The following is a 9463-nucleotide window of genomic DNA, read 5'->3' as shown; positions in this document are numbered from 1 at the left end:
AACATAGAATGGTATTAAAATAAAAACTAATGCCTGTTTATTTGTCTCAAAATTTTTGTACTGAGAATCTGCAGCCATCAATTGTTCCTAGTTCTTTATTGGGCAAATAAGAAATTATAGATGTCTAATGTTGTCAAAGACTAGTTCTCAAGTTGTTTTATTTAGCAATTGAAAAATATTGCAAGGACAATAATATCACATATTTAAAGCTTTACTGATTTTAGAAAATGTCTTGGGTCATCTCTCTACACTTGGTTCATTGTATGAGAAAACGAACAAGCAAATTTGCCAAGATATGGAGATAAAACTCTTTGTACCTATTGGCATATGTATGAAAGACAAATCAATCTACACTGTTAAATATTTTAAACAACAATAATGTCATTGTCAGTATAGGCTTATCTTTAGATATATTCAGTAATTTTCTAATTTAAGAATATTTTCTTTCTGGAAGTATTCTATTACTTTGTAATAAATTTATATTAGAAATACATATTTTCTTATCCTTTGCTCTTGTCCACATTAATAAAGAGATACAATATACTCTTCCTTCTCACCCCCAATTCAAAACTCATTGTTCTAGGTATACAACAATTCATCTCATGTCTCTTTGCTTCTCTTGGTCCTCATACCTGTGCTAGTCTTCCTCTTCACCTCCACATCTTAGAATTCTCAGCTCCCTTCAAAGATCATTTTCATTGCCACTGTCTCCAAAAGGGCCTTTCTCAAACTCCTTGCCCTAGTGCTAGCATCTCCTACACTGAACTTATTTTGTGTTTACTTTATAATCAGGAAGACCTGAATTCAAATCCCACCTCATACCCTTACTAGCTGTATGACCCCGGGCAAGTCAGTAAACCACTGTTTGCCTAGTTTCCTCATCTATAAAAATACCACTTACCTCACAGGGTTGTTGTAAAGATAAAATGTTATACTATTTTTAAAGTGTTTACCAGAGTGCCTGACATAAAATGATATGATATATATATTTTATTAACTATTTTATGTAATTGATATTTATTCCTATGGAAAATAAGGTTTTTGGAAACATGGACTGTTTTGGTTTTGAATTTTTATACCTAACCCCTCATATAATCAGATACATGATAGATATGTGATGAATGACTATTCAATGAAAAAAATTCAAAAAAAGTTAGCTAAACCAAAAATATGCACAACAAATAGGCCAAAGGCCATACAATTTTAAAGGCACTCCAGGATCAATTTCAAGGTATCTCAAAGAGGAAATTATTTCAGGAATGGCTAGGAAATCACAGGTAATAACAATATAAAAAAATTACCCAGGGAAATCTCATAAACTACCCAAACCATCTGCCACCTTTCTTATTTCTATAAAATCTTTATGAGAAAGATGCACTATTAAAGAGATGAAAAGGCAACAGGTAGGCTTGTGTAACTATGACAGACCCCATTTCCACTGGTATTGAAAATACAAGATAAAAAGATATTGGGCTTTTTTAATTCTAAAAAAGGATTTCAGCAAATGCAATCTTAAGAAGAAAAGTATCTTTCATCTATCTGTTAAGATCTAGAGATTTCTTAACAGATGTTTAACCACAGAGATAATTGTTTGACAATTCTTTGACTATAAATATTAATCAAAGCAAAAAACCAAGAAAAAAATTATGCTTGCTAAAGGTGATCGTTACTGTTATGAAAATTCAAAGAGGAAAAGTTTACCCTTTAAATAATGAAGAACTCTAAGTGATTCTATTTGTAATGAATGACATTTTGCTTACGTCAAGCTCAAGTCACAGGCCTTTCTCAGTGAGATGCATGATCATCACCTTAGTTTTACACACAGGAAAAACAAATGGATATTCAATAGAGCAAAGTATGACAGGTTCTAGAATGGATACTCCACTGAGGTGGCCCAAAGGGACTGTATTAAATCTCTAATAGACACTATAGATAGATAAATTTAATGGATGCAGATTTTAAGAAGAGTAGGATGCTTCTGAGAACACTGCAACACTTTCAGTAACTCCAAGTTGTTCCCTGCCAATAAAAAGTACATTAGTAATACTAACATTCTCCTAAAAATTAGTGACTATGAATCAAGGAATATAACAATCTCTAAAATGTCAAAAGTATTGGTGATTCAAAGGCCAATTGAAAAATACATAATAGATACAACTAGATTTGGGCATATTATACATAATGATTTTAAAGCAAGCAATAGTCTAAGCACTAAGTTCTTCATACTCTGACTTATAAGTCTCATGGTTAGGACTAAACCACAAGGAAGTTACTGACAGAAAGAAAAATTATACATGTTAAATGTATCTACATAGCAGTGTTATTTGAAATAAAAAAGTAAAAGCAAAATATTTGATTCAATTCAAAAAATGTCAAATGACTAATTGCAAGGCACAATACCAGTTTCTATCCTCAAAAAGCTTATATTAGCCTAAAGGGATGAGGTATATGTCCAGTGATTACAGGATGATTAAACAAAGTAGTATATGATAGAACACAAAGTTTTGCAAAGTTGAATGCTGAAAACTATCTTTATGTGTATTTTGAAAAATAAAAGGCTATTTTAAAAAAAATTCATATTTAGTATATGAAATCTAATATATTACTGAACCATCCAGAATGACAAACAGGAAGAATTCAGAGAAACAAAAGAAGATTTGCATTAAATAGTATGGAGTAATGAAAGCTGAGTCAGAAGAACAATTCTTATGACTACAATCCTATAAAAGAAATTAAAAGTAAGAAGAAATAAAACTCAAGTGAAAGATAACAGCAATGTGGATACCATACCATTATCATTAAACTTTTTAAACAAGACAAAAATGACATATACTCTCAGTTTTAAGCATACAGTCAAGTACCTTTTTTAACTGTTTTGGGGGAATGTGTTCAAGGACAATATTTAGGGGTTAGGAAACATCTATTGTGAAGTCTATATTTTTAAAAAATTGTGATCAAAGATACTATCTAATATAACTATCTCTAGATAAGAAGATTGGCCAACCAGAGAGCAAGATCAAGGGCTAACAGATATATAGCTTGAGCGCACACATTAGTGCAGTCACAAAATATTAAAAGGTCTAGAGAAAAGCCTCCAGCGTGTTGCATAAATTCCCTAAAATTTATGGAAAAACAGAGACAAGAGTTACAAAGGATGTAAATTCATCATTGCGCAGAAATCTTCACCAGTCAAGGGAATATCCACACTGATGAGTGGAGGGAATATCCACCCTGAGGAGATTATAAATCCATCAAATAATCAACTTCAAAATATAAGGGATGGGGAGGAGAGGCACGACTAGAAAATAATTTATTTGGGAAAGAGCTGGGAGATTTAATGGATTTCAAGATCAAAATGAATTTGCAGTGTGAAATGACAGTCAAAAAATTTAATATCTCCCCAGGATATATTATGAGACTTAGGATCCTAAGTGATGTTTTCTTTGCTGTCCAAACCATATATAAAATAATGTGTTTGGGGCACCACATTTTAAGAAAGACGTTGATATATGTGTATCATTAGAAAGGAAACAAGGATGATGAAGGAACTGAGACCATATTATGTAAGGATTTATTAAAAAGAACTGAGAAATTAAGCCTAAAGTGGAGATGTAAGAGAAATCGTAGTTATCTTGAAGTATTTAAAGGACTAGCAAGTAAAAGAGGAATTAAGAAGATAGATTCCTTCCTCTTAACCCTAGAGAATGGATAGATGTTTCAGAAAAGCAGATACTGATTTTATGTAAAGAAAAATTTCTTCATAATCAAAGTTATCCCAGACTAGAGTAAGCTGGCTAAGAAAGCACTGGATTTCCCACATAGATGGTTACTTTTTAGGGATGTTGGAGAAAAGATCATAGATTGAGAATGGATGGGATTAGACTTCTGAAATGCTGTTATTCTACAAAATAACAAAATACCTAAAAGAAAGAATTTGAGGATGGGGTCAAGGCGGGAGTTTCTGTTTCTCAAAGTGGGGATGGAAATGAAAAGATCCATTTTTAACCTAAGAATTTCCATTAAACTCAGGCAAATCCACTGCCTCTGGCTAACTCAATCTTCATGGCTGATACCAATTTGTTTAGCAATAGTAATTTTATAAATCAGGGCTAACTTTTTATCTAGAAACCAAAAAGAAAAAAATACTAATCTCTAACTTCCCCATCAATACTTTCACACTAAATAAGGTCATTTTGTTCAGACGTGTCTGACTCTTCTATGATCTCATTTGGGGTTTTCTTGGCAAAGATACTATTTGTATTTCCTTCTCTAGCTCATTTTACAGATGAGAAAACTAAGGCAAACAGGATTAAATGACTTCCCCACATTGGTAATGTCAGAGGCCAGATTTGAATTCAAAAACGATGAGACTACAAACCCAGTGCTTATCCACTAAACCACCTACCTGCCCCTGAATAAGATAAGGGAGAATAGTAAATACAATTTGATCAACACAGTCACCATGTTAGGTCCACTTACTTTTAAATTATTGTCTTATTGGTATGGAATCAAGGGCTACCAAAATTGTATAGGCTGCATTAGATTGTTTGAAGACAATATACTCTGTATAATCTTACAAACCAAGGTAAATTTCTCTCTTCAGCTAACCTAAATCTCATTCACAGTTGAATCACAACTACATCAAATGCCTTCATCACCTGCCTCATCTTACAAAGAAAACTGCTAAATTTTTGTTGACTGAGGTGTCATCCTGGAATTCATCTTTTATTAGGTGATATTTCATAGTCTTATGTACAGAACTATTTTTAAGACTTGATTATTAGTTATATACATATAAATCTTATGACAAAATTCTTAAAGACACTATAGAGAATGGCATGTTAATCAAGTTAAAAGAAATTTTAGAAGTTATTTTTCAAAAGCAAAGCATGTACTGTAATGGGCTGAAGCTCGAGTTGATGCACTGAGGTCCCAAGCACGCATTTAGGGTTAGGGTTAGTAATTGGACTATACTCTATTAATATATATGCTTGGAGAAAGAATGGCCCTGCCCACTCTTTGTGAAAGTCCTGATGTGCTGTATAGGAAATGACGATTTTGGTGGGTGAAGGCAGAGGGGTGGAGAGAGGAGCGGAAAGAGATGGCTGGCTGGCTTCTTGTTGCAGCTGCTCACATTGCTATCGTGATCCCCCTTCACCTCTGCTGGCTGGGTCCTGTCACAGCTACCCATATTGCTATCGCAATCCCTCTTCACCTCAGAAAGAATAAAGATTGAAAATTTTCCCTTAACCTGAATTCCTGACTCCGGCTGATTTTAAAATACGCAGTCATCACAAATGTACCTTTCAGGTATTGAGTTCAAAATTTTCTGAAGCATTTTATTCCTTTTTCAAATTGATTTTAAATTCCACCATGAAACTATGCACTAATATATAATGCATGCATAGAATGTAACTATGTATTTTTATTATATATGTATATACTAACTGATGTATGCACATATGCATAACACATATGCATGTCTATTCTGAAAAACTGGAAATGCTGGTGTACAAGACAATGAAATACATTGTGATACGGAAACAGACTGAAACCTCTTATAACAATATTCACTCAAGAGTAAAGTCTTATATGATGAATCACTTTTCTTTATCTTTATCTAAAGAAACTTATTTATAAATATGCTCCAAGAGACTTACATGAACTGATGCCGAGTGAAATGAGCAGGGCCAGGAGATCATTATATACTTTAACAACACTATATGATGACCAATTCTGATGGACGTGGCCATCCTCAGCAATGAGATGAACCAAATCAGTTCCAATAGAGCAGAATTGAATTGAACCAGCTACACCCAGCATAAGAACTCTGAGAGATGAGTATGAACCACTACATAGAATTCCCAATCCCTCTATTTTTGTCTGCCTGCATTTGATTTCCTTCTCAGGTTAATTGTACACTATTTCAAAGTCTGATTCTTTTTGTTCAGCAAAATAATTGTATGGACATGTATACATATATTGTAATTAACTTATATTTTAACATATTTTACATGTATTGGTCAACCTGCCATCTGAGGGAGGAGGTGGGGGGAAGGAGGAGAAAAGTTGGAACAAAAGGTTTTGCAATTCCCAGTGCTGAAAAATTACCCATGTATATATATCTTGTAAATAAAAAGCTATATTAAAAATAAATAAAGATTAGATTAAAGAAAAGTTAGGATAAGACTCCTAGTAAAGAACAGTCATAACTACAGCCATCATTCCATTGTCCTTTTGATATTAAGGATCAAAAGGATGACTTGATTCCAGGATCTTCTTAGAGGATCATAACTGATGACATGGTATATAATACCTATTGTTTTATATAAAGTCCTTTCTCTATTCTTATGTATATAAAAGAATTCTCATGGGTATTGTTTGTCAAGCTCATAATAATAACAATAATAAAGACTAATTTAATGGTTAAAATAAATAAATAAATATGCTCCAAATACCTTATTATAATATGTCTTAATTCTAAATCAATCTCTGCATCCCAAAGGTAGCATTATGATGAGCAAAGTGTCTTATAAACACTTGGAAGTATAAACCATAAGGATCTACTAACCAAAATAGTAAAATATAATCCTTGAGCTACCCATAAAGGCAGTAACATGATTCTGCAACAGTCCTTAGCTGTGAGAATTGAATGAACCATACTGACTCCATCTTGTGACTCAATTCATTTCCTTCTCTACAGGCCTAATACAATTTCTATCTTATGAGAAAATTTTGTTCAGTTATGGGAATTTTGAAAAAAAAATATTGTTGCATTGTTTGAATCTATCCCTACATGGCTGAGTCCTAGATCATCTCTATCTGCTGCTTAGAGACCCTTAACTACAAACCTAGGTTATGTTGACCAGAAATTCAGTCAGATCTGAAGAATGATGCAGTTTTATACATATCAAGCAACCTATATGTCTTATCTGAAAATTAGCCGCATAGTGGTCAATCAATTATCATTTTCATGTTGCCTTGATTGAATACAGATAGGTCAGGATAGATGATATAAAGCAGAACCAAAGAAAGAAATCATAAATATTTCTCCTGAGCATCAAGAATGGTAAAATAAGTGGAGCCTTGCAGGCTTGTTCAGACTTCTCTTGCAGAGCCTTGCTTCCTCTTGCTGGAGCTGAACTGTGACAAGAAACAACAAGCAATGGGTTGAACTGCTGTGGTTCTTATATTTGTGACTATATTTTCAGACCTCTCAGACCTAATAATGTAGGAAACTCAGGGAGGTAAAGGAATATAAAGTAATGATCATATAATTTGAAAAATGAACTTTTGGCAGAGAGAAGTATGGCCTATTTCAGACTTCTGCACCTTTGGGAGGGTGTTTATACCATGGAACTATGTAGCAATTCAAATACTAGAGCTGGTAGAGACCTAGGAATTCAAGAATCACTTGCTTCCTGTTAGGTATCAAATTGAATTCTAATTCATAGGATAACCTTAGCATTCCCCACAATTTTTTTTTTACACTAGTTAGCTTCTTCAAGATATTGTCAAGGGAATTAGTCAAAAAAGCTTGTTTTTTTTTCATAACAACGTTGCATTTGGGTACATATTGATCTACTTACATTGTTATTTGCAGTGATATCTGCCCTCTCTCCCAATCTCTTTGCCTCTTTCTCTCAAACACCCCTTCCACATCCCCACTCTCATTTAAATTTCCCAAGAGCAATTCAAATGCAGAGTTTTTCTGAAACTGAAATAGAAAAGGGTCCTTCACTTTTTCTAACTCTGAGGCATCTAGTAATGGTCTTGGGATCTCATATATTTGATTCAAATAAATGAAATTTATGCTTTCCCAAAGAGTGCGTGCTTTCTGGAATTATTCAAATTACTAATGTTGTTTCAATTGAGATTGTATATTACTTAATACACAAGGAAAATGGCATATCAGAAAATAAGGAAATCAATCAATAAATAAACAGTTATTAAATACCTACCATAGACTCTGGGGATACAATTACAAAAACAAGGAACTTATATGTTCTAGCCAAACAATGTCAAGGATGAAAGTCTTGTTGATAATCCATATTGATTGAGTTAATTTCCCTCCTCTATTTTTAGAAATTTGGTGCTCTTTTGATAAGAGTTGCAAGAATTTCAGAATCAAAATAGCTCCTTCTCTGTCATCAGTCCTTAGGCTACATTGAATTGACCAAAAGAAGGGATGGGGTATTAACCTTTATTTTAAAAAAATTAGAATGTGACCCCAAGAGCAAGAAAAAATACTGCGAGGGGATGATAGCTGGGCTTAACATTGATTTGAAAGAAGACAAATCAGGTGTTTTAGGATTTATTGTTCATCTCCTAAGCCTTAAAAGGCTGGATTTAAAAGGGATTCCAGAGATTATACAATCCAAATCCCACATTTTACAAGGAAAGAATCTAAGGCCCAGGGAAATTAAGTGATTTTGCTCAAGGCCTTATAGGTAACAAACATCTGGAAACGGATTTGAACCCAGATTCTTAGACTCCGAAGCACATGATGTAACCCTGTATCATGCTGCCTCCCCTTAGACTGTCATCCTCTAATATCAATAGTTGCATCAAAATTGTGTGGCGGTTTATGTGTGTTTCTGGGCACAGACTCAATAGACCCATATTTGCATTTCTATAAAACTTTTCTTCCAAATAGCCAATAATGAATGAGGAAGTAAGTATTGAGGTAAAAATACCTCAATTTTCCAGAGGATCAAGTGGAAACAGACCAAGATACATACATATATACATATATATATATATATATATATATATATATATATACACACACACATACATACACATATATATACACACACATACATGCATATACATATATATATATATATATATATACGCATATACACATATAGGTTCCCAAGTGTATGTATGAATGTATATGTGTGTATGCATATATACATTACCTATATAACATAAGAGATAGATTTACTTAGAGTATCTCTCTCTGCCTACCTACATTTATACATGTATACGCACAAAACAAAATGAGCATAATCAATAAAAATCTGGCTTCTGAGTCATGAATATTTAGCTTTAAATTCTGTATTTGCCACATAAGTGTCTGGGACCTCTTGGTGCAAGACATTTATATCCTCCCCTTCCCCAGCTCTAAGACTATAAATTGCAAATGGTTGCTAAATTGCCCAGTAAAGGGAATTTCCCTACCCCAGTGAAATCATGAATACATATATTTTTCTGGAGGATGGAATGGTATTAACAAGTGATGAAGGGAAATCCAAATATAAATATAGCTCTAAAAAGTTTTCATTTTTAATAAATACTCTCTCAGAAATATCATTTTCTTCCATGCAAAGATTTTAAAAGTATGTACTATGTACCTTGGAAACAGTCACCTTTTCATTACATGACATGGAGAGGGTAGTATGATACAGGGATTAGAAAGTGTGCCTCAGAGGAGAGAAAACCAAATTCAAGTTCTTCT

Source organism: Sarcophilus harrisii, chromosome 2 (genome assembly GCF_902635505.1).
Source record: "Sarcophilus harrisii chromosome 2, mSarHar1.11, whole genome shotgun sequence".
NCBI classification, from domain to species: Eukaryota; Metazoa; Chordata; class Mammalia; order Dasyuromorphia; family Dasyuridae; genus Sarcophilus; species Sarcophilus harrisii.
This window is presented reverse-complemented; position numbering follows the sequence as displayed.